The 21898-nt window shown below is 41.0% G+C and overlaps 1 pseudogene across 1 annotated transcript; it reads right to left on the bottom strand.

Annotated features, from left to right (window-relative positions):
• Positions 1-400: 400 nt before the first annotated feature.
• LOC123993444 lies at positions 401-17420 on the bottom strand (annotated as a pseudogene). Its single transcript, XR_006831450.1, has 6 exons — positions 16452-17420; positions 14958-15193; positions 7136-7323; positions 5453-5576; positions 3347-3451; positions 401-2697 (listed from the first exon to the last, which is right to left on the bottom strand). The product of XR_006831450.1 is annotated as a beta-1,4-galactosyltransferase 1-like (transcript).
• Between the last annotated feature and the right edge of the window lie 4478 nt (positions 17421-21898).

Genomic DNA, 21898 nt, shown 5'->3' with positions numbered 1-21898 from the left:
AACTGCATGAGTGAGACTGATGCAACGATGAAGTAGTAGTTACCTCTCACCTGGACGTTTTTTTCCTTCACTAAATAAAATGTAGAGAGCAGTTGGCTTGTCTTTAGTTTACAAGGTACAGAGGGCTACTCTGCCCGCCCCTACACCCGTCAAGTATCCCATTGCTCTGTGCATAGGACACTACTGGCCAATTCCAACACTGAACATTAACCAAGAGGGCACTGAACAGAGTTTAGCTGGCTGACCCAATGCTTGGACAAAAATAATGGTGTGAGGGGACTTTCAGGGACAGTTTCCCAGGCACAGATTAATGTTCTCAATTGAGACTTCATTCCAGGGCTTGATCTGTGTCATGGAAACCACCCAAAGTCTTCGACCCATGTTAATGAATGAGAAGACGTTTACTTAAATATTTAATTACCTAGACAGATTTTTTTTTTTAAATCAACACAAAAACATTGCTGCAAGTCAGTATACATTTTTGAATGAAAATGTGAAGAGCCAGCAAAAGATTTACAAAGACGTGATTTCTACAAATGCATAAGCATACACATACATGCACACATTGAATCATAATGGAAACCATGAAGAGAAAAAGGAACAGTAATGAAGCCCTGCAGATTAGCCAGCTAACTTTTGTAAAACAAACTGAATTCACACTTGACATACAAAATGCTGGCTCTCAAAGGCCATTGTCTATGGGAGGTACACAACCTGGCTTTAGCCAACCTATAAAGACCTTAGTTTAACTCTGAAAGAGCCTTTGGGTGGATTGAGAAAATGAGATAAAAATAGTATGCATTGCACATAATGCATCCCTGCATGCAAGGCATCTCCCATGTCTTTAGAGCGTTTGTGTGTGGCTACCAGACAGAGTGAGGAGGTATGTGGTGATGAGGCCTTTAAGATGTACTCAAGTTGGCAACCACTCCAAATTTAAAGCATAGAAATGTGTTGCATAGAGCTGACAATCCTCTAGTCACCATAAAAGGATTTCCATCATAGTTGAATAAGCCCACGATATTGGGTTTCCTGGCCAAGCCCATAAAGGCTTACAGCTTGAAGAGCAACCCAATGACATCAAAATGTTGACCAATTAATGTATATTTTCAAGTTTATTTAGATAAGGCAGAAATGGCAGTCATTTTATAGATTCTCCAGACACCAGCACTGATATAATTAAGAAGCAGTCAGGAGAGGAATGGCAAACATTTAAGCCTAAGTATGGACAGCACAATTATTCTGTTCCATCCAGTCAGAAATCTCAATGGCTTTTTTTCTCAAGATTGAGTTACTAACTTTACTTGTGCAACATCATGCCCCATGGCTCACAAGCTTGAGCCATTTTCACTGTATATGAGGATCTATAAAGTACCTGTGAGGAAGACATGGTGACCGTCCAGTTTAAAAACATGCGGATGTCTTTAAGGTTATTGATTACTAGGTATTGAGGATACAAAATGCTTGTTTTTCTAACCCTCACACTTCCTTAAGACATACACGGACTACAAGAGGATCCTTTTCAGCATAGAATCCACTCTCGTAGACAAAAAAAGTAGAACGCCAGACACTCATGACAGACAACAGCATGGTAGCATTTTACCTCAGGGCACACACACACACACACACACACACACACACACACACACACACACACACACACACCACCAGGCAAATACATTCAGGTACCTATTTTCCACCAGGGAGAGGCCTCCTTAGAGGCTACCTGGAATGGTGCTCTTCACAGGGAAGGGAGCTTCAACGGAGACACTTTCAAGATAGTTCAAATACCCTTAAGGACCCCTTCTCTAATATAACTATCATGGGATTTGGACTTTAAAAAAAAAAAATATATTTTTGGAGTTCTAGGCCCTTTGATGCCCTATCAAAAGGTTGTGAATGTATCCAAAAGTACAACAATCTTAAGATCATTGTTTGGTTGCCTTTGAAAAAAATAAAAGTGACTTGGTTTGTTATGGAACTCTACAATTTGAAGTTCAATCTTTGGCCTGAGCACTTGGCATTGAATGGGTTGAAACCTTGCTCGATCAGCAAAGGAATCAAAAGGAATAGCAAATATCTCACAAAAGTGACAGAAAACTACAATGATGCCAAAACAACATCAACAGTACTAGAAAGAAATAGACATACAAAATGAATTGAGAGTCCCCGATGCATAGGACAATAAATGAATCATTTTACAACCACCCGTCAAGACAAAATGGCTCACAAAGGACTTTTGTCGCAGCAGCAATCTTCAAAAAGAGTGTGGAGTACGTACAAGCCCAATAGGAAACCAACAGTGTGTCAATGTACTGAATGTCAACGGTCATTCCTGGTGTCAATGATTTATGGATCCTATAAAGAAAAAGCTGGAATCCCAGTTCAATTCACCATCGGATGTGCAAAGGCCGAAAATAAAGGGAACGTTTGTTTGCTGATCAGATCAGTCATTCTCTGTAGTCCAAAGAGTCCAAGGCATATCATTATTTACAATGTCAAGGCACATTTGGTTACTGCATCCACCACAGGTTGTCAAGGCTGTTCATGTTTTATTGGTTCTCTCAGTCTTTCTTTCCCACGTCCACAGTAATTTTGGTGTATAATTGATCCTTCTCCACTTTGACCACTTTGTACGACAGGGTTTTGATGCCGTCTTTGTTCATTGTCTCCCTGGTGTGGGCGATGCGGTCGAACCTGGAACGAAAAACCACAGTTCAACCACAATTCAATATCGTGGTTTAAGAACCATGTCTTTTGTTTAAGGTGTAGCCTATGGCAAACATCTCTTTTGGATTTCACAACAAACGTCAATAGATTAAACATAAAAACTACACAACATCAAACAAATCAAAGTGCTATAGGGAAAAGTCATTATTATAAATATCTACATAGTGATTTCAATAGAGATGAAGGATTAACTGGCTTTGCGTGATAATAAACACATTGCACGCCAATGTTTTCCCAGACTTTAATATTCCATTAAAGTTGCATTGGTACGTAGAAGAATGTCCAAGTTCAGAAAGTCAGCCAGCGTTAGTGAGAAATGACGTCAAGGGGAACAGTAGCGAGAGAACGGATCTTTGTGTGGAGAAGGAAAGGGGAGCCTGGGGAGGGTTCACCTATTGTTCCATCCCTTCTGCTCTCCTTTACAGATCTGACAGAGCTGGATAGGTGAAAGATATATAGCTGAAACTAGGTGGACCAAAACACTTACTCCTATCAAATCCAGTTTGGCTATATTCCTGTGAAAGGAAGTGAATGAAGACACAGGCGGTACCATTATAGATTGAAATACCGCCCCTGAGCATCGTGTAGGAGTCCTGTTCACAAGGGGGAACCTCACCTCTGAGGGTTGTCTTCATTCCCACCATCCCGGTTGTGGCGGATCATCCTGCATTTCCCCACGGCTCCGCTGGGCCGTGAGATGGTCATCCCCTTGGAGCTCAGCCTGTTAAAAGACAGCAGCAACATGCGTCAGAACCCCAGTCTAACTAAAACACTGGGCCGCAGTTGCAAAAAAGTTTAACTCAGGAGAAAATCTGCACTTTTTTTTTACACTAGTGAAGTAAACTTTTTTTAAAGTCAAATAAAAATTGATAGATGTGAAAGGGAGTAAAACAAGTAAAACAAGTTCTGATTTGAATTCAGTTGCCTCTGGAAGAGATGCAAATTGGCCTTGCTTATTACATAACAGGTCACATTTGTGTAGCTGGGTTCAGTGACACAGCTACAAAAGCTTCCCGAACACCGTGAATAACATTGATCGTCTCTGGAAACATCCAGTCTGCCAGTTTACAGTTTCACAATCAAAATGGATGAAGTGAATTATAAACCAACCCCTACGAAGACCTACGTAAAGCAGAAGAGACAAAAACACATCTTAACACCTTGTGCTGTTGGGCATTCCGCACCAAGGGTGGAGTTGCTGTATAGACCAGCCAAACTGAATTAAATAACAACTATAGGGTTACACATGCCTCAAAGACACAGGTTAACAAGGCACATTATATGTTTTGTAGAGCTAATTTAATGCCAAATCCAGCAAAGCTTGGATCACACTACTGAACAAAACTGGCTCTGGAACAGGAGATACTGTAAATAAAGTTATGCATGGTTCTCTTTGTTTCTCTTTTCACAAAGTACCAGGAGTTGGAACTGGTTCAGGGAACAAAACCGGAAAACAGAATTTTTCAAGGAACAGAAACGGGAAGAAAGTGATGCATACTGTTATTTTAAAAGCATGTTAACCAGTTAACGTTATTTTACGTTCCGGGAAAAAAAAATACAATATCTTTGCCAGTGTTGAGGTTAACTGCGATGCCTAGGCTAATGTACTGACGTTACAAGTGTGATTCAGAAGATAAATATTTTTTAATTCGCTAGAGAAAAATGGGGCGGTAGCCTAGTGGTTAGAGCGTTGGACTAGTAACCGGAAGGTTGCAAGTTCAAACACCCGAGCTGACAAGGTACATCTGTCGTTCTGCCCCTGAACAGGCAGTTAACCCACTGTTCCTAGGCAGTCATTGAAAATAAGAATTTGTTCTTAACTGACTTGCCTGGTTAAATAAAGGTAGAATAAAAAAGATTTTTAAAAAAAATGCTAGTTAAGGATACTATAGGCAGTTATCACATTGGATTTAACTAAAAAAAGGTAGTGGTGCTGCTCTGCTCAAGCTTGTGAGCTCGCTAGCTAAAAGGACATTCAAAGTTCCTCCATAAAAGCCGCTCCTCCTAGGTATAATTCTGTGGAACCAATTCAGATAATGCCTGTCATAAGATGCCCAGCGCTTCATGCCTCCTCCTCAACCCTCTCTCCCCACATCTGTGTCCTGTACCATAGGCTACACTTGTCTGTCAATCACACATGTAAACAACTAGCTTGACTGCTCTAGCCACACTGATTAGTGAACTAATTTAATAAGATGAATGTTTTAAAAAAGTTGTTTTCACAGGTTAAGGGAACGATATAAACCGGTAATCATTTTTGGTTTGAATCGGTTCAGAACTGTATTTTTGTTTGTTGGAACAGAACAAAAATATTTATGGTTCCAATCCCTATAAAATACCCTATTAGTCTTATTTCAGGAAAGGTCAGAATGGCTCTGAAGGAGCCATAATGCTTTCAAAAGCAAACATTTATCTTTTAACTCATTAACATTTGCTTCAAGAGCAAAAGGTGGTAGTGGCATACAAAGGCACCCTCGGGGACAAGTTGGAACAATGCTGACGAGTATCACTGACGAGTGACAAGAACTAGGGCTATGTTACTATGTGATGGGGCTTCGACACTGAACAAGAACACCGTTTCATGTGAAACCTTGGCTAACACATTACCCAATAAATATGGGTAATTACTTGGAGTCGTATTTTTCGCTGTCCTGCGGCTGACTTTTACATGGAGTCCTGATACACCACAGACGTTAGTCAGAGTGGGTGTGTGGACTCTGACCTGTTGAAAATGTCGTCGTCCTCCCCTCCCCAGCCCCAGTAGTTGTTGGGGAAGCCGTTGATCTTGAGGAACTGCTCCTTGCTCATTGACGACACACCCCCCAAAATACTGGTTGTACGGCAACCTGAGAGAAAGCGAGAGCGAGAGAGAGAGAGAGAAAGATAAATAAATACATAGTGATACTTGGAGTTTAAACAGCTCTCAAATGAAGGGGGTCAAGGACTTTGGGCCGGGCATAAATTGCAGTCAGCGGTTATGTTCCAGGAAAGAAGTATATGCCTAGAAGATGCGGTGCTGCAGAAAAACCCTCTTTGTCTATGCATCACTGCCTTCTGTAAGTTACATGCTGGCTTTCTGTACACTGTAGGGCAACGTGTAGCTGAGAGACTGAGGCTCCCTGGTTTAGCCTTGCCTCATTTTGGACACTCTACAAGTTATCCTTGGCTATAATGCGATTCTTTAAATCCCATGGCTAACATTGGAAAGGTGGCCACAATTAAGAAAATCTAATCTAATGAAAAAAAATAAAACTAAAAACATTCATCCATTGTGGGATTTAGTCACCGAACAAGAAGAGCTTGGAGTCTCTCCTTGAGCTGGACTTTCCTGCCCAAATCCTGCTGGATATTGCATCCAGATGCTCTGTGAGCTGCATGCCCCTGGAGGAACATGACACAGTGACAGGACACAAGCGGTTGTGTGTGCAACACAGGGAGGAATTTGGTGACAGGACGCCCATAAAAGCCCAATTAGAAGCTGAGAGACCTGTTCTATGACCTGTACACAGGGGGCACACTGCACTATGACGTCACATCTGAGAGCAGCTTACTTTACTAATCTAAATCTTAAAATCAGAAGCAGACAACGGAGGCAAACTGACTGTAGATCAGCGCCTAGCCAAGCATAAGCCCTACAGCTGTGTAGGCCCAGAGGTGTAGATCAGAAGAGAAGCTCCCAAATCACTTTATCAAACACAAAGACAGCCTGTAGCCTCGCAAGAGCCCTTCCCTGTCTGACGTGTTACACGTGTAGAGCAACAGCTAAACCAATTGGAGTTTGCGCTACAGGTCACTGGACTCCACAAAGCAGAAAACAGTTCAAAACCCGTGAGACACTCACAGCATTGCCACCTAAGGCGAAAATGATTTGCTTTTAAGCCATTCTGACAGCTGACCTTTGAAGCCAGTACTGCTCATGTGAGTGTTGCACAGTTTTGTAAGTCTATGTAAGTCTATAGGCAGGCTATTCAACACACGACTCGAGGCAAATAAAGTCCCAGCAGCTAATGGGGATCCATAACAAATACAAATGTGCAACAGTTTCAAATGACATGTCAAGCTGTTTCCAACACCGCCTATTGCATTAGCGATCTACATGTTTGCTTGCCTTTCGTCAATTTTCAATAGGCAGCATCAAGCAAAGTCTACCGTTAGCCGCCTGTAACCGTAGTGGTAATTCAGCAGTAAATTGGTTGAAGTGAGTGACAGAACATCATGGAATCCACAGGTGCTCTTTAAGCTTTTATGTGGCCACTCCTACTAAATGAGCTCAGTGTGTATGTGCCTTTGACAATGTGAATGCACATGTGTGTCTGTCCCATGTCTGCGCCGTGGACTGGGGAGAGGCTGAGGCCGCCGTGGACTGGGGAGAATGCCTGGTCATCTGTGGGAGGGGTTGACTTACCTGAAGCCAAACTTGTCCATGGAGACAGACAGGTGCCTGGGCTGGCTGAAGCACTTGTAGGTGTTGCGGTCATCCATAGGGATTAGGTCCACATCGCTGAAAACAAAGCAGCCATAGTCGTACTCCTTCAGGGCCTCTGTGTAGCCAACGTTGAGGAGCTTGGCGCGGTTAAAGATCTCATCACCGTCCTACAGAGTGAATGGAGAGAATATGGGTTTGGAAGGTGAATCGTGGTAAACTAAATAGTTATTTTTGAGGGTCTAGACAGGAGTAAGCAACTCTGGTCCTCATTGTTCGGCAAACCATGTCTAATTGGACTAAAGTGTACACCAGAACCAAGGCTAAACTAAACCATCCAGGTGGATATCTATTATAATGTGATTGGGAATACAAAACGTGTCAGAGACTGAGCACTAGACGCTACAAACATCCTACACTGAAGTTTGGAAAGAAAAAGGTACCAGACTTGTGTAGCTAGTTGGACTGGACAACTGAAAAACATTGGTGTATACAGTACAGGACTTTGAGTCGTTGGTCTTTGATGACGTTGTGTAGTCATCTTCTTGTTTGCTGGAAAACATGCGCTTACCCTTAATATCAAGAGTGCGTGCACATACAAACGTGAAATTAATTCTGTTGCTGATGCAGGGTCATCAAAGCTTTGCAGGCCCAGCTCTTTGTGGCTTCATGTAGCTGTTACGCTAGGTCTTTTCAAGGGTGTATAAATCAACCGATTCAAATACAATTTAATAGTGCTAAAAAAGTGTCAGTGGCATTTTAGGAGCTTATGGATCGTGACCGCTTTATGTAGAGTGACTGTAACTAGAGACAGAATTCTAATGGGAAGGAGAGATTTTTCTCCAAGGTGTAGGATAATTATTATGACTCAAAAACAAAGGAATGCTGATGGACATGGATAGATAAATCTAGGAGAACCATTTCCCATTTTGAAACTTAAAGCAGTAATCAAGTTTCAGCAGTTCTTGTCTTATAACCATTGGCCTAGCTTAATGAAAGGGGACAAAATATCCTTAAATTGGGGGATTGAATGACAGAATATCATATTGCAGTCTGTACAGGCTTTACACTTAATCCTCTGTTAAACCAACATATTCTAGGCTCTTTTCAGGGCTGGCATGTCATCCACTACTTGTTGGGTGGGTATTTTTAATGATCTTTTTGTGTTCTTGGGCTGCATACAAAAAAAAAAAAAGGGAGCATCGTGTTCTGTGTCAATGTGCCTTCAAATGACTTTCAAATGGTCACGTCTCATGTATCACTGGCTTTATCTGATGGTCCTCCTGAAAAGGTTCAGCTTGAATACCCACAGAACCAAAATACTCAAATGGATGCAGATGAAACCTAACAACATGCAGTCGAAAAACAAGGACCGAGGTTCTCAAATTAAAGAATACTGTGGCTAGTGTTTTAATAAAAACATGTATTTCTATTTTTAAAATGACAACATTCTAAAAAGAAATGGAAAATGAGGAAGAGGGTCTGGATGCCACAAAGCAGCGAAGTTAAAGTCATCTGAAGAGGCGTTCCAAGCCTTGGACAATTGATTCAATGTTCAGTAGTGTTCTCTGCTGATGCACTTCCCCATCAGTCACATGTCACACATTGTGGTGATATGAAACAGACATGTACACTGATTGAAATAAACGTATTGACATCTGCTACGGTCTGAAATAAATATCCGCTAAGGAGGTCTGCGAGTGTGTTTATGGGAGTGAGTTTGTGTGTGTGTGTGTGTGTGTGTGTGTGTGTGTGTGTGTGTGTGTGTGTGTGTGTGTGTGTGTGTTTGCGTTTTTCTTCCACCAAGTGATGCATCCCGCTCTCCTCCAGTGCATGACAGCTTCACCTGTATACAGGATGTGGATCATTTGCAAAGACGGAAACAAGCAAGTGAAGAAGACAGCATGAGACTAAAATAGATCTCTAATTCAATGAGACAGAGAGAAAATAATCCCATATTACCAGTAGAACCCCTCAGCCCATGGGATCACGCAATTGGCCAGAGCAAGCAGGGGGCCGGTCTCACCTCTTCCAGCGACCACAGCCATTGGCCAGATACGCCTGACATGCAAAAGGACGGCGGTAGAGCAAGGGGCCAGGGAAAGGAGGAAATAAAACAAGGGAGGAAAAGATAGGAAAGGCTAGGAGAAATAGGAGAGAAGAGAGAAACAGAAAGACTGAGTATAATTTCAACAAAGACCCCATAATTGTGTTTAACAGCATTGAACGGCCCTCTAGCAATAGCTAGGCCTGTCATGACTATGGAAAAAGTCAGATTGGCCCAATAAGATAAAAGCAGCCATTAAAGCTTATTTTCTTTGCAGTGGACACCAATTTGCTACCTGTGCAGGAGACTGGAATGGAGCGTAAAAAAAAAAAAAAAGGTTATATGCTCAAATAGACCCATGTATTTACTGCATAAAGCCTAGGTGTGGCGTTTGCCCTACAACATGCAGGTTTCCCACACTTTACCTGTTAGTGGGTGGGAGGCAACAGACTCATATCCTGGCATGAGACCTGAAAGAGAAGTTAGTTATGCCTTCAATCTGAAACCCAGTACTGGCCTCGCAAGTGCCAATAGAGCCTACATCTGCAAAGAATCATGTCCTTAAATAGACCATTGAACTACACCGAACTGATACGCATTGTTTATCAAATAGGAATAGATTTAATCTACAACATGGCCCTGTACGCTAGTATTAACTTTGGTTGTCAATAAATGTTCAAAAGTTACTTTGCTTTAACCCAGACAGTGTTGATGACTAGAAGGATATTGAGAAGAATGGATATCGTTATCCTATGTTGAGGTCTGCCTTTGCGTGAAATGGGGTTAGGTGACCCAATAACTACTACATTTGCACCTTGTCAACTCTGGGCTCTGCAGTGGCATTCATACTAGTTTGTCCTTTTGCCAAATTAATTTCCAAATATACTTGAGGCCAACTTTAGTATTCCCATAAGTCAGTAAATCCCCACACCTGTGAGAATTCAGTCTAACTACTTACAGCATCACCGCACACAGACAAAATAAGTTTCTGCCCATGTCTGTGGCCTCATGTTTAGAGACTTCTACAAATGGGGAGATAGTCTGTGAGAGATGGGGAGACAGAACCTGATTTTAGGCAGGAAAGCCCTCAATTCATGAAACCAAAGTGTTTTAGGTGGCACCACTCCGGCTAATGATTGCCATCGATAATGACCAACACTGGGCAGTTTGTAGCTAGGCTATTTGTCAAAACAGAGTAGCCAACATGTTGTGGCACTAAGTGCTTATGATCACTAGTCATCGGCAGGCATACAAATGATGTGATGTCTATGGTCAACTTGTCCGTTTTCATTCAAAGGTTTTAGATACACCAAATTGCCAAAAGTATGTGGACGCCCATTCAAATAAGTGGATTTGGCTATTTTAGCCACACCCGTTGCTGACAGGTGTATAAAATGGAGTACACAACCATACAATCTCCATAGACAAACATTGGCAGTAGAATGGCCTTACTGAAGTTCAGTGACTTTCAAAGTGGCATCATCATAGGATGCCACTTTTCCAACAAGTCAGTTTGTAAAATGTCTGCCCAGCTAGAGTTTCCCCCGGTCAACTGTAAGTGCTGTTATTGTGAAGTGGAAACATCCATGCGCAACAATGGCTCAGCCGTGAAGTGGTAGGCCACACAAGCTCATCGAACAGGACCGCTGAGTGCTGATGCGCGTAAAAATAGTCTTGTTGCAACACTCACTACCAAGTTCCAAACTGCCTGGAAGCAGCATCAGCACAAGAACTGTTTGTCAGGAGCTTCATGAAATGGGTTTCCATGGCTGAGCAGCCACACTCATGCATAAGATCACCATGCGCAATGCTAAGCGTCAGCTTGAGTGGTGTAAAGCTCAATGCCATTGGACTCTGGAGCAGTGGAAATGTGTTCTCTGGAGTGATGAATCACACGTTACCATCTGGCAGCCCGGCAGACAAATCTGAATTTGGCGGATGACCTGCCCCAATGCCAACTGTAAAGTTTGGTGGAGGAGGAATAATAGTATGGTGCTGTTTTTCATGGTTCGGGCTAGGCCCCTTACTTCCAATGAAGGGAAATCTTAATGCTACAGCATACAATACCATTCTGTGCCTGTAACTTAGAGGCAATAGTTTGGGAAAGGCCCTTTCTTGTTTCATCATGACAATGCTGCCGTGCACAAAGTGAGGTCCATACAAAAGTGGTTTGTTGAGATCGGTGTGGAAGAACTTGACTGGCCTTCACAGAGCCCTGACCTCAACCCCATTGAACACCTTTGGGATGAATTGGAACACCGACTGAGAGTCAGGCTTAATCGCCCAACATCAGTGCTCGACCTCACTAATTATTGTGGCTGAATGGAAGCAAGTCCCCGCAGCACTGTGCCAACAACCAGTGGAAAGCCTTCCCAGAAGTGTGGAGGCTGTTATAGCAGCAAAGGGGGAAGGGGGAACCAATGCCCATGATTTTGGAATTAGATGTCCGACAAGCAGGTTTCCACATACGCTACTTGACCAAAAGTAAGAACATGCACCGCTAAACAATAAAATGGGCCTACTTGATTGCAATAAAAAGTCCAAATTACACCTACTAATCATTTTTACATCTGGAAAAGACAGGACATTTTGTACCCAGGCCAGGTTGCCCAAATGTTGTGCATTCACATTTAAGTACAACCCTGGTTTAATTCTTCCATTAGTTATCTGTAACCAACTCTATACACTTAGTACATAAGAGCTTTCCTTTAATAAAGGATCTTGATGAAAAGAAACAGGAATGTGTGAGGATAAAAAGAGCATTCCAAACAGGATTGTTCTCTCAGGTCTTTAAAGTGACAGAGATAGCCCCGTCTGAAAGCCACTATTTTGTGCCACGTCCATTGGTGTTCAGTGCTAGTTTGACGATAGAGAGCATGAGTCTCTTGGTTGTGCAAACACCATGAATAAATAAAGGAAATTGCTGATGGACAAAGAACAGACGCAGAGACAAATGCTGGCACTATGTTGCCAGATCTGATTTCTTCCCCATAGATGGGAACACAAAGGATTAGGTCTACTGCAAATTGTAGGAGTTCTTTAAAGAAGCGAGGCAAGAGTTATTTGGACGCTGGCCTACTTTTTCCTCTTGACTAAAGCAAGAAATTCCTTTATGGAAAACAGATATTTGGGCAATTCCACAGTAACGGAATTACACAAAGATTCCGATTTTTCCACTTTAAAATGCATGCCAAACAAAAACCATTCATTTCAAAGTTCAAACCATACAACTATTGAACAATTTAAACTGGAAAAAAATACACAAACAACCGGGCAAAAGTTTTAGAACTACTCATTCAAGGGATTGTTTATTTTTTACTGTTGTCAACATTCTTGAACTATAGTGACGACATCAAAACTATGAAATAACATCTGGAAGGAATCATGTAATAATACATTTTTTTGTTTAAAAAAAATCTAAATATATTTTTGATTCTTCCAATTGCCACCCTTTGCCTTGATGACAGCTTTTTACACCCTTGGCATTCTCTCAACCAGCTTCATGAGGTAGTCACCTGAAATGCATTTAAATTAACAGGTGGGCCTTTTTTAAGATTTAACTAGGCAAGTCAGTTAAGAACAAATTCTTATTTACAATGATGGCCTACACCAGCCAAACCTGGAGAGTTGCAAAGAAAAAGCCATATCTCGGACTGGCCAATAAAAAGAAAAGGTTAAGATGGGCAAAAGAACAGACACCGGACAGAGGAACTCTGCCTAGAAGGCCTCTTCACTGTTGACGTTGAGACTGATGTTTTGCGGGTACTATTTAATGAAGCTGCCAGTTGAGGACTTGTGAGGAGTCTGTTTCTCAAACTAGACACGAATGTACTTGTCTTCTTGCTCAGATGTGCAACGGGACCTCCTGCTCCTCCTATTCTGGTTAGAGACCGTTTGCACTGTTCTGTGAAGGGAGTAGTACGAGATCTTCAGTTTCTTGGCAATTTCTCGCATGGAATAGCCTTCAGAATAGACTGAAGAGTTTTGGAAGAAAGTATAGTTTCTGGCCATTGAGCCTGTAATCAAACCCACAAATGCTGATGCTCCAGATACTCAACTAGCCTAAAGAAGGCCAGTTTTATTGCTTCTTTAATCAGCATGACAGTTTTCAGCTGTGCTAACATAATTGGAAAAGTGTTTTCTAATGAACAATTAGCCTTTTAAAATGATAACCTTGGATTAGCTAACACAACGTGCAATTGGAACACAGGAGTGATGGTTGCTGATAATGGGCCTCTGTACGCCTATGTTGATATTCCATAAAAAAATAAGACGTTTCCAGCTACAATAGTAATTTACAACATTAACAATGTCTACACTGTATTTCTGATCAATTTGATGTTATTTTAAATGGACGAAAAAAGCGCTTTTCTTTCAAAATCAAGGACATTTCTAAGTGACGCCATCTTTTGAACAGTATTGTATATTTACTGGAAAAAAAGTTTGGCAACAGAATTACGATAAAATCTCCCTCAGTTTTATTGTTACCAAACTTTGTATCTGCACAGTTTTTCCTATCAATGTGTTTTTGTAAAATTTTCAGTGGAAAGTATTGAAAGTGTAGTAGTCCTTGTGCATAAAGTTGTATTTCTTGTTAAACCTTAAAATCAATGCTTTTTCTTTGGTATACATTTTAAAGTGAAAAAACCTGAGTCTCAGCGTACACCGTTACCATGGAATTGCCCACATGTCTGTCCCAGAAGAGTTACTCAACAAGAAAACAAATCTACCAGTACATCTCTCAACTAGTCACTTGGCAACTGCCATTACAGCCTGTCATTTGGGAGCTTGATGCCCTTTTCTTTTTACATAGCTTAAGTCTAACACGTAAAAAACAAACCCAAACAAAATACGGCAAAAGTACCCGTACTTGTGGTTTACCGTCCGAGTAAACTCTAGCTATCCTATATTTGAAATATACAGACAAACTGTTTGTTTCATGCATTAAAACCACCTAATTAAAAAAGGGGCACTCCCTGCACTACGATTTTCTCACTGGTTAAAATCTTACTGCATTTCCCACTACTAGTGCTGAGTGATTAGCACTTTTTGAAGCTGGTTTGATTATTTAAAAAATAATTGTATTTTTTATGTTACATTAAAAGCACGTGGGCTGAATGCTGTAACACAAAACAGTGAATACCAGTCCTATGATAGTAGTTACTGCGCATTACTGTTTACTAACCATTAATTCACATTACTTTAGTAATATGTTTCAGTTGTGTATATTACATTTGTTTTATTTGATGACTTTATTATTTCATTCCAAGCCAGCATCCCATCTCTATAGAGCTACTGCCTAAGCTGTCTGACAAAATCACTTTACTGTAGTTCTTCAAAGTAAAATAGGCATACCTTTAAGACTGCTGAATACCAAGTATCAATCACTTAGATCATGCATTTTAAGGCAGTGATACCTCGCAAAAAAACAACTACTCTTTATATCACCTCACAATTGTGCATTGTTCTCTCTTGCATAGCAGAAACACAGACCGGACAAGTAGATGCACAATGGATTATGGTCATTGTGGTTAATTACCATGTTTTATGCGCTAAACTTTGTAGAATATTGGCCTGTTGGAAACTGCCTACTACATTGCACAGTTCAGGCTCGATTTAATTTATCTCTAGAGAAACTGTGCGATGTGCGCATTGAGCTCACAGAAAAAAAAGGGAAAAAATTTGAATTCCAATAATCGCTCAGCACTACCAACTACTCCACACAGGCAGAGAGCAGACGGGCCAGGAAGGACTCACCTGGTTGATAACGTAGATGCCGTAGTCCAGCTGCTGGCGCTGAAGGATGGGATGGAGGTAGTACAGCCAAAACTTGAGGTGCTCGTCGCGGTTGCGGAAAGGGATGATGATAGCCACCTTCTGGAGGGCCACACAGTCTTTGGGCCTGAAGCGCCCCCCATTCTGAAGATTGGGGTTCTCCTTCCTTACCACATCAAGGCTGACTGGGTTAGAAAACTCAATTCGCAGTGGGCCCACTGGATGAGAACAGGAGAGAAGGGAAGTCTTATACAATTTTGTCAGGGCTCTATTTACAACAGCCCTGATAACTGATGATTTCAGCAGAGCCAATGGAAATAGCATGTAAAATCTGTTAATATTGTAGGCCAATATACTATTGTAAGAAAATTGAGCCTAGTTCTCCACTCTCCTGCGACTGCCTTTTCTGCTGACAATAAGCTGTTTTATTATTAAACACAATAGTGTGGCTCCTATATGCCAGTGGCTTACACAGGTAGCTACAGTAGGTAAAATTACAAAAGCAATACAAGAAAATAACAGAAGGTTAAACTGCATATATGATGTAGTGAACTTATTTTACTGTTTTCTGCAATGTGACCTGGAGGTTGATGTTCCTAGACTGCATTGCTTTTCAATTCAATCTCCAAATCAGCTGAGGGAGAATGTGCACACCACTTTAATCCACCAATTCCCACCTGTGGAGCAGTCAGGGTTTTGTGGCAGAGGGACAGATCAGCTCAGGCCACAGCAGCATAAACCATTTTAAAAAACTGAGCTAAGAGAGAAAGGCACTGAACAACAACAAACCTTTGTGGAAACAAGCAACGCTGCTCATTCAAGAGCACTAGCAGTAGTCCTATTGCTATGCATTAATAATGCAAGTGTAACCGGTGTGAAATGGCTAGCTAGTTAGCGGGGTGCGGGCTAATAGCTTTTCAATCGGGGACGTCACTCGCTCTGAGACCTTGAAGTAGTTTTTGTGGAGCGATGGGTAACCGTGCTTCGAGGGTAACTGTTGTCGATGTTTGCAGAGGGTCCCTGGTTCGAGCCCAGGTAGGGGCGAGTAGAGGGACGGAAGCAAAACTGTTACATAAGGGTGTGGGCGTTTCGCCATAGATATATATATTGTATGAATAAGTGAAATACCAAACCCTACAGGCTAAGGAAGGGGTCATAAAATAACTAAGACATCGACTGGTGGCTAACTGGTTATACTTGGCGCTTGTAGGTTGCATTAAGATACAGATTAAAGCGACATATGTAATGCAAGCTCTACCCATTCCTCATTAGAGCAGATTAATTTATGACTGTGTCCGATTTACATGGCCAACAACTATTGTTTGCTGATAAAAAACACTTTGGCAAGACTACCAAACCAGGTAACATATGACTATAAAAAGTACCAGTGAGTCTATAGCATACGTCAAATATTGATTAAATATTAATTGCCATCGACTCGTTATTAGTTTTGGCAACACATTCATAGCTACTTACCAAGCAGTGGTGAAGTGTCAAAACATTTTACAAGTTCTTTGTTGAATGTAGATGTCACGTTGTCTACAGAAAAGCGGTTCGTTTCAACCACGTCAGGTTTGGTGTCCTCTGATGTAGTTTGGTTATGCTTTTTCGCTGCGTGTGCTTGCTGATTTTGTGCAAACGAAAATGGAATATCTAACGACCTCACGTAAAAAATTAAAGTGACCGAAATATGGAGAAAACAAAGAATGACGACCAATTTGCAAGTTCTATGGAGAACACTGAAATTCACAGTTGAATCCCGCATCATTAGCATGCTGTGCTAAATCAGCTACTGTAGCTAGTTAAATTGATAAACAAATCTAAAGTAGGTAACGTTGACGTTACAAAGTTGCAACACCATACCCAATTTCCCCTGACGTCACTGTCAACTAGCTACCGTTAGATAATTTGCTAGCTAGGTGCTAACGGTACAATTGTTCATTTTCGCTCGAGACAACTTCAATAAAAAGTTGCCGGTTTTATCCTTTACCTTGCTTGTACTTTAGTCGTATTTCGTATAAGAAATTAGTTATCTTGTTGTAAAAGCCTCCCTCAAGTTAATTACCAGCCATCACTACTAACTGTCCCAAATTACTTAAAACTATTTAGCTAGCTATATCAGGTGTTATCGCTAGGTGGTAAACTAACAGCAGCAAGTCCGAGGTGAGTCCGAAAAGTTCGAAATTATTATTTTCCCGTTGTGTTGGCCAAATTGACTTCAACTAAACTCAAAACACACATATCCGATGGTATAATGCTAGTGTTATTAAAATATTCGCGTCCAGGATTAAAGAATTGTCCAATTTTGAAAAAAAATACGTAATCCCTCAGCCATTTCCTTGTGGAGACCCCAACAGAAATTCGTGACTAGTTCAAATGACATCTTCCATGTGAACTGCAGCAGGGAGGAGTCTGCCCTACGAATAATTTATTCTTCTTCGATGAGGTTTAACGGCGGTTGGCATCCAATATGTTGCATTACCGCCACCTACTAGATTTTTGATTTTTTTCGGCACAAAAACTCCACCTACTAGATAAATAAATACCATACACTACACTCACAAAAAAAGCTCAAATCAAATAAAAATAACACCACCCTACTCCACTATTTAAATATATTTAGTCCTAACTCATGCCAACAACATGAAAGAATGGGATATCACCACTTAACAGACCCTGTATCCTGACCCACTGTACAAGCCTCGGGCTCCGAGAACTTCACCACACCTACCACCTCCGATATTTTGCCCTCATTCCATTTCTCCTCTTGTCTTCAGCACACTCCACTTACACTTTCTACCATTCTTCTTTAACAAACCATCTCCCCTTTTCTGCTATTTTTAACCGACTCAAGCTCACCATCTTCCTCCCGCTCTCTCTTAAACCTCCCCTGCCTATTCCAAGTATGCATCTCCTTATGATAATACTGAACTTCTCCTGACATACATACATATTGTTCTTGCTTTCTCGGGGGATGTCATATAACCAGCTATCACAATATCCGTACAATCAGCGCAAACCCCTAGGTATGTAGCGCTCAACATTGCACCCAACTTATAATGCAGCTGCTTCGTCTTGATGATATTCTTTATCAAAAGCTCCCGCGACACTTTTTCAATTCCAAACTAGCGCGCTCTCAGGGTCCATTCACTGCCTGCAACTCTGCTCAAGGTCCCTCACGACGGACCCCTATGAAGGACCGAGTGTGCGTACAGTTACATGATATTACTCCTATTCTGTTACGAAATGTTTTTCACCAGAAAATGTTTACTCCAAAAGGAAAACGTTTTGTAACGAAAACGAGTTGAACAAATAATTTAGGTCCCTCCCCATTTCGTTACGTTTGCTTTTTTTGCTTCCGTTCGGTTATTACACGCTAAACGGTTTCAGTTGCAAGACGTAATGAATACATCCCAAGCAAAAAAGTGCTTGTAGTAGTTATATCTTATATGATATGCTTGTAAATGTTACTGGTTGTATTTCCTTTATATATGCACGGAATAACTGAAGTTGGTATTTCTAAACTTGTTTCTTTGTTTGACAGATGGAAATAAAATAAAACTATGAAATTAAATAGTCAGTGTAAATAAATAACATGTGGTAGAAAGTTATTAAACTGTTTATTTAGTGTAACTTTGGTTTTATGTTATTGTCCCTTTTAATATGAAACATTTAGTCTGTCAGTAACAATGATTTCAAATGGAGCACTAAATTAAGAGCACGCTTTATTTCGTTGGACAATGAGATCAAGACATATGTGACCTCCATTGATAGAATGAATCAACCGCAGAAAAATGTTTTGATCAAATCTGCATAAAAATCCTATTGTGTGAGACAGATATTTCACCGTATGTATAAATGTGAAGCATCCTCTTGGCGTTTCGACTCCCTAACGTTACCAAATGTGATAGTGAGAGGAAGCCCAGTGGCCGGCCGTGGGAGAAGATGGAACAAGATGGATTTTGTTCGACATTCTGCTAATTTTCTCATCGATAAAACATTTGATCTCAATACAGTTTTCTATTCCCAAAACTATAACCTGTTACGAACAGAGTGCACTAAGTTTTGTAGACTTAATATATGCTAGAACGTGGCTCTGCCCACCTCTTGTTTGTTCTGCCCACTGACTCATTTGTTTCGAGCTGAAACGACAGTCTGTGGTTCATCTTGGTTTAATTATAACAATCTTTGTTAAAATGTTGATTGAGGCAGTGTACCCATGTCAAATATAACATACAAGCGCCACCCCCTGGTGGACGAAGATACGTTGTGATACATTGTGTCCATGATAATTCTGTTTCTCTTGAATATTGTGTTAGCAAAAATGTTTTTTTTAAATGTTTTTTTAGTTGATCATGACCAGCTGGTGTGTGTCAATTACATTTTTACAGGCAAACTCCCCCACCTATGCTTCTGGTGTAATTCATGACCTGGAAGCTTTGAGTTGTTTATAACACTTTCATCAACCTGAAAGTCTGTCTCTATTTGCAACAGACCCATGACTATACAGTTGGAAAGACCAACTTTCACAAGTGAGGGCATGTGTCTGCCCAGACTAGAGCCTGCTTCCTGGCATGCTCCAAAAGACGTTGGACCCAACCGACGTTGGACCCGACCAAAGTTAGTTTTTGTGCAGCAGTACACTGTGGACTGGAGAATGCAGTCTGTGTGGGTTGCTCTCATGTTATATTTTTTATTTTGCATTTAGGCCTGGTAGATCCTCTCCTGAAACATCCCCCACATACAGAGGTCACACAGAAGGATGGGCATCACTTGAACCATCCCATCCAGGTATTATATTATCTTGGTGTGGACAGAATTCAATCAAACCTGCATTGTGGAATTTATGCAATAGCTCTTTCCCCATGGTCAGTGTGGGTTTTCCCCAGTATACCTAGTAATAAAACACAGAAACAGGAAGATTAAGCTATTTTCTCCCCTTACACTGATCTAAAAACTACACATTCTGTATGTATATATTACACATCATGTAAACAATGTTTAAGGACTGTTTTGGGGAGATAACCAGACCGGCCAACCCAGGTATGGTGAATTAAATCATGAGACCATCTGATAATGTGGCATTATCAGGGTGCTGGAGCTGTCAACTGTTTGTTGTGAAGCCGACAATATGAAGATTTAAAACACATCATGAATTATGCAAAAATCGTTGTACTTTGACTTGTGAAATGTCTTTATATGTAATTATAATGTTACATTCGTGATTGTATTATTGGGAATGATGTGTATAGCAGTAGACATTGTATGTAACCCAATATGTACTCTTAAGGAGCCTACCGTTACTCCTTAAGGTCCAAGGATTTAACATATTATTTTCAGAGGTAGACTGGCTCTGGCAGCCAAAACAGCCAAATACTCCATCTAAACGTGAATTGATTCTCAGTACAGCCCTTTACTTTCATATCACATCAAAATTATTTCAGAAATGCAAAATATACACTTACTGTACACTGTTTAAACTGGCTTTATCACAGTTGCAGCTTACACATTTCTGGCGGCCTTCTTCCATTACACGCAGGTGTTCCGAGCATTCTAGATAGTTAGCCCCCCAGTGTAATATATACAGTGCCTTGCGAAAGTATTCGGCCCCCTTGAACTTTGCGACCTTTTGCCACATTTTAGGCTTCAAACATAAAGATATAAAACTGTATTTTTTTTGCGAAGAATCAACAACAAGTGGGACACAATCCTGAAGTGGAACGACATTTATTGGATATTTCAAACTTTTATAACAAATCAAAAACAGAAGAATTGGGCGTGCAAAATTATTCAGCCCCTTTACTTTCAGTGCAGCAAACTCTCTCCAGAAGTTCAGTGAGGATCTCTGAATGATCCAATGTTGACATAAATGACTAGTGATGATAAATACAATCCACCTGTGTGTAATCAAGTCTCCGTATAAATGCACCTGCACTGTGCTAGTCTCAGAGGTCCGTTAAAAGCGCAGAGAGCCTCATGAAGAACAAGGAACACACCAGGCAGGTCCGAGATACTGTTGTGAAGAAGTTTAAAGCCGGATTTGGATACAAAAAGATTTCCCAAGCTTTAAACATCCCAAGGAGCACTATGCAAGCGATAATATTGAAATGGAAGGAGTATCAGACCACTGCAAATCTACCAAGACCTGGCCGTCCCTCTAAACTTTCAGCTCATACAAGGAGAAGACTGATCAGAGATGCAGCCAAGAGGCCCGTGATCACTCTGGATGAACTGCAGAGATCTACAGCTGAGGTGGGAGACTCTGTCCATAGGACAACAATCAGTCGTATATTGCACAAATCTGGCCTTTATGGAAGAGTGGCAAGAAGAAAGCCATTTCTTAAAGATATCCATAAAATGTGTTGTTTAATGTTTGCCACAAGCCACATGGGAGACACACCAAACATGTGGAAGAAGGTGCTCTGGTCAGATGAAACCAAAATTGAACTTTTTGGCAACAATGCAAAACGTTATGTTTGGCGTAAAAGCAACACAGCTCATCACCCTGAACACACCATCCCCACTGTCAAACATGGTGGTGGCAGCATCATGGTTTGGGCCTGCTTTTCTTCAGCAGGGACAGGGAAGATGGTTAAAATTGATGGGAAGATGGATGGAGCTAAATACAGGACCATTCTGGAAGAAAACCTGATGGAGTCTGCAAAAGACCTGAGACTGGGACGGAGATTTGTCTTCCAACAAGACAATGATCCAAAACATAAAGCAAAATCTACAATGGAATGGTTCAAAAATAAATATATCCATGTGTTAGAATGGCCAGGTCAAAGTCCAGACCTGATTCCGAACAAGAATCTGTGGAAAGAACTGAAAACTGCTGTTCACAAATGCTCTCCATCCAACCTCACTGAGCTCGAGCTGTTTTGCAAGGAGGAATGGGAATTTGCAAATAAATTCCCATAATT

Source organism: Oncorhynchus gorbuscha, linkage group LG13 (assembly GCF_021184085.1).
Source record: "Oncorhynchus gorbuscha isolate QuinsamMale2020 ecotype Even-year linkage group LG13, OgorEven_v1.0, whole genome shotgun sequence".
Classification (NCBI taxonomy): Eukaryota; Metazoa; Chordata; class Actinopteri; order Salmoniformes; family Salmonidae; genus Oncorhynchus; species Oncorhynchus gorbuscha.
Note: the sequence above shows the minus strand (reverse complement) of the source record. Positions and strands in the feature narration are given on the sequence as shown.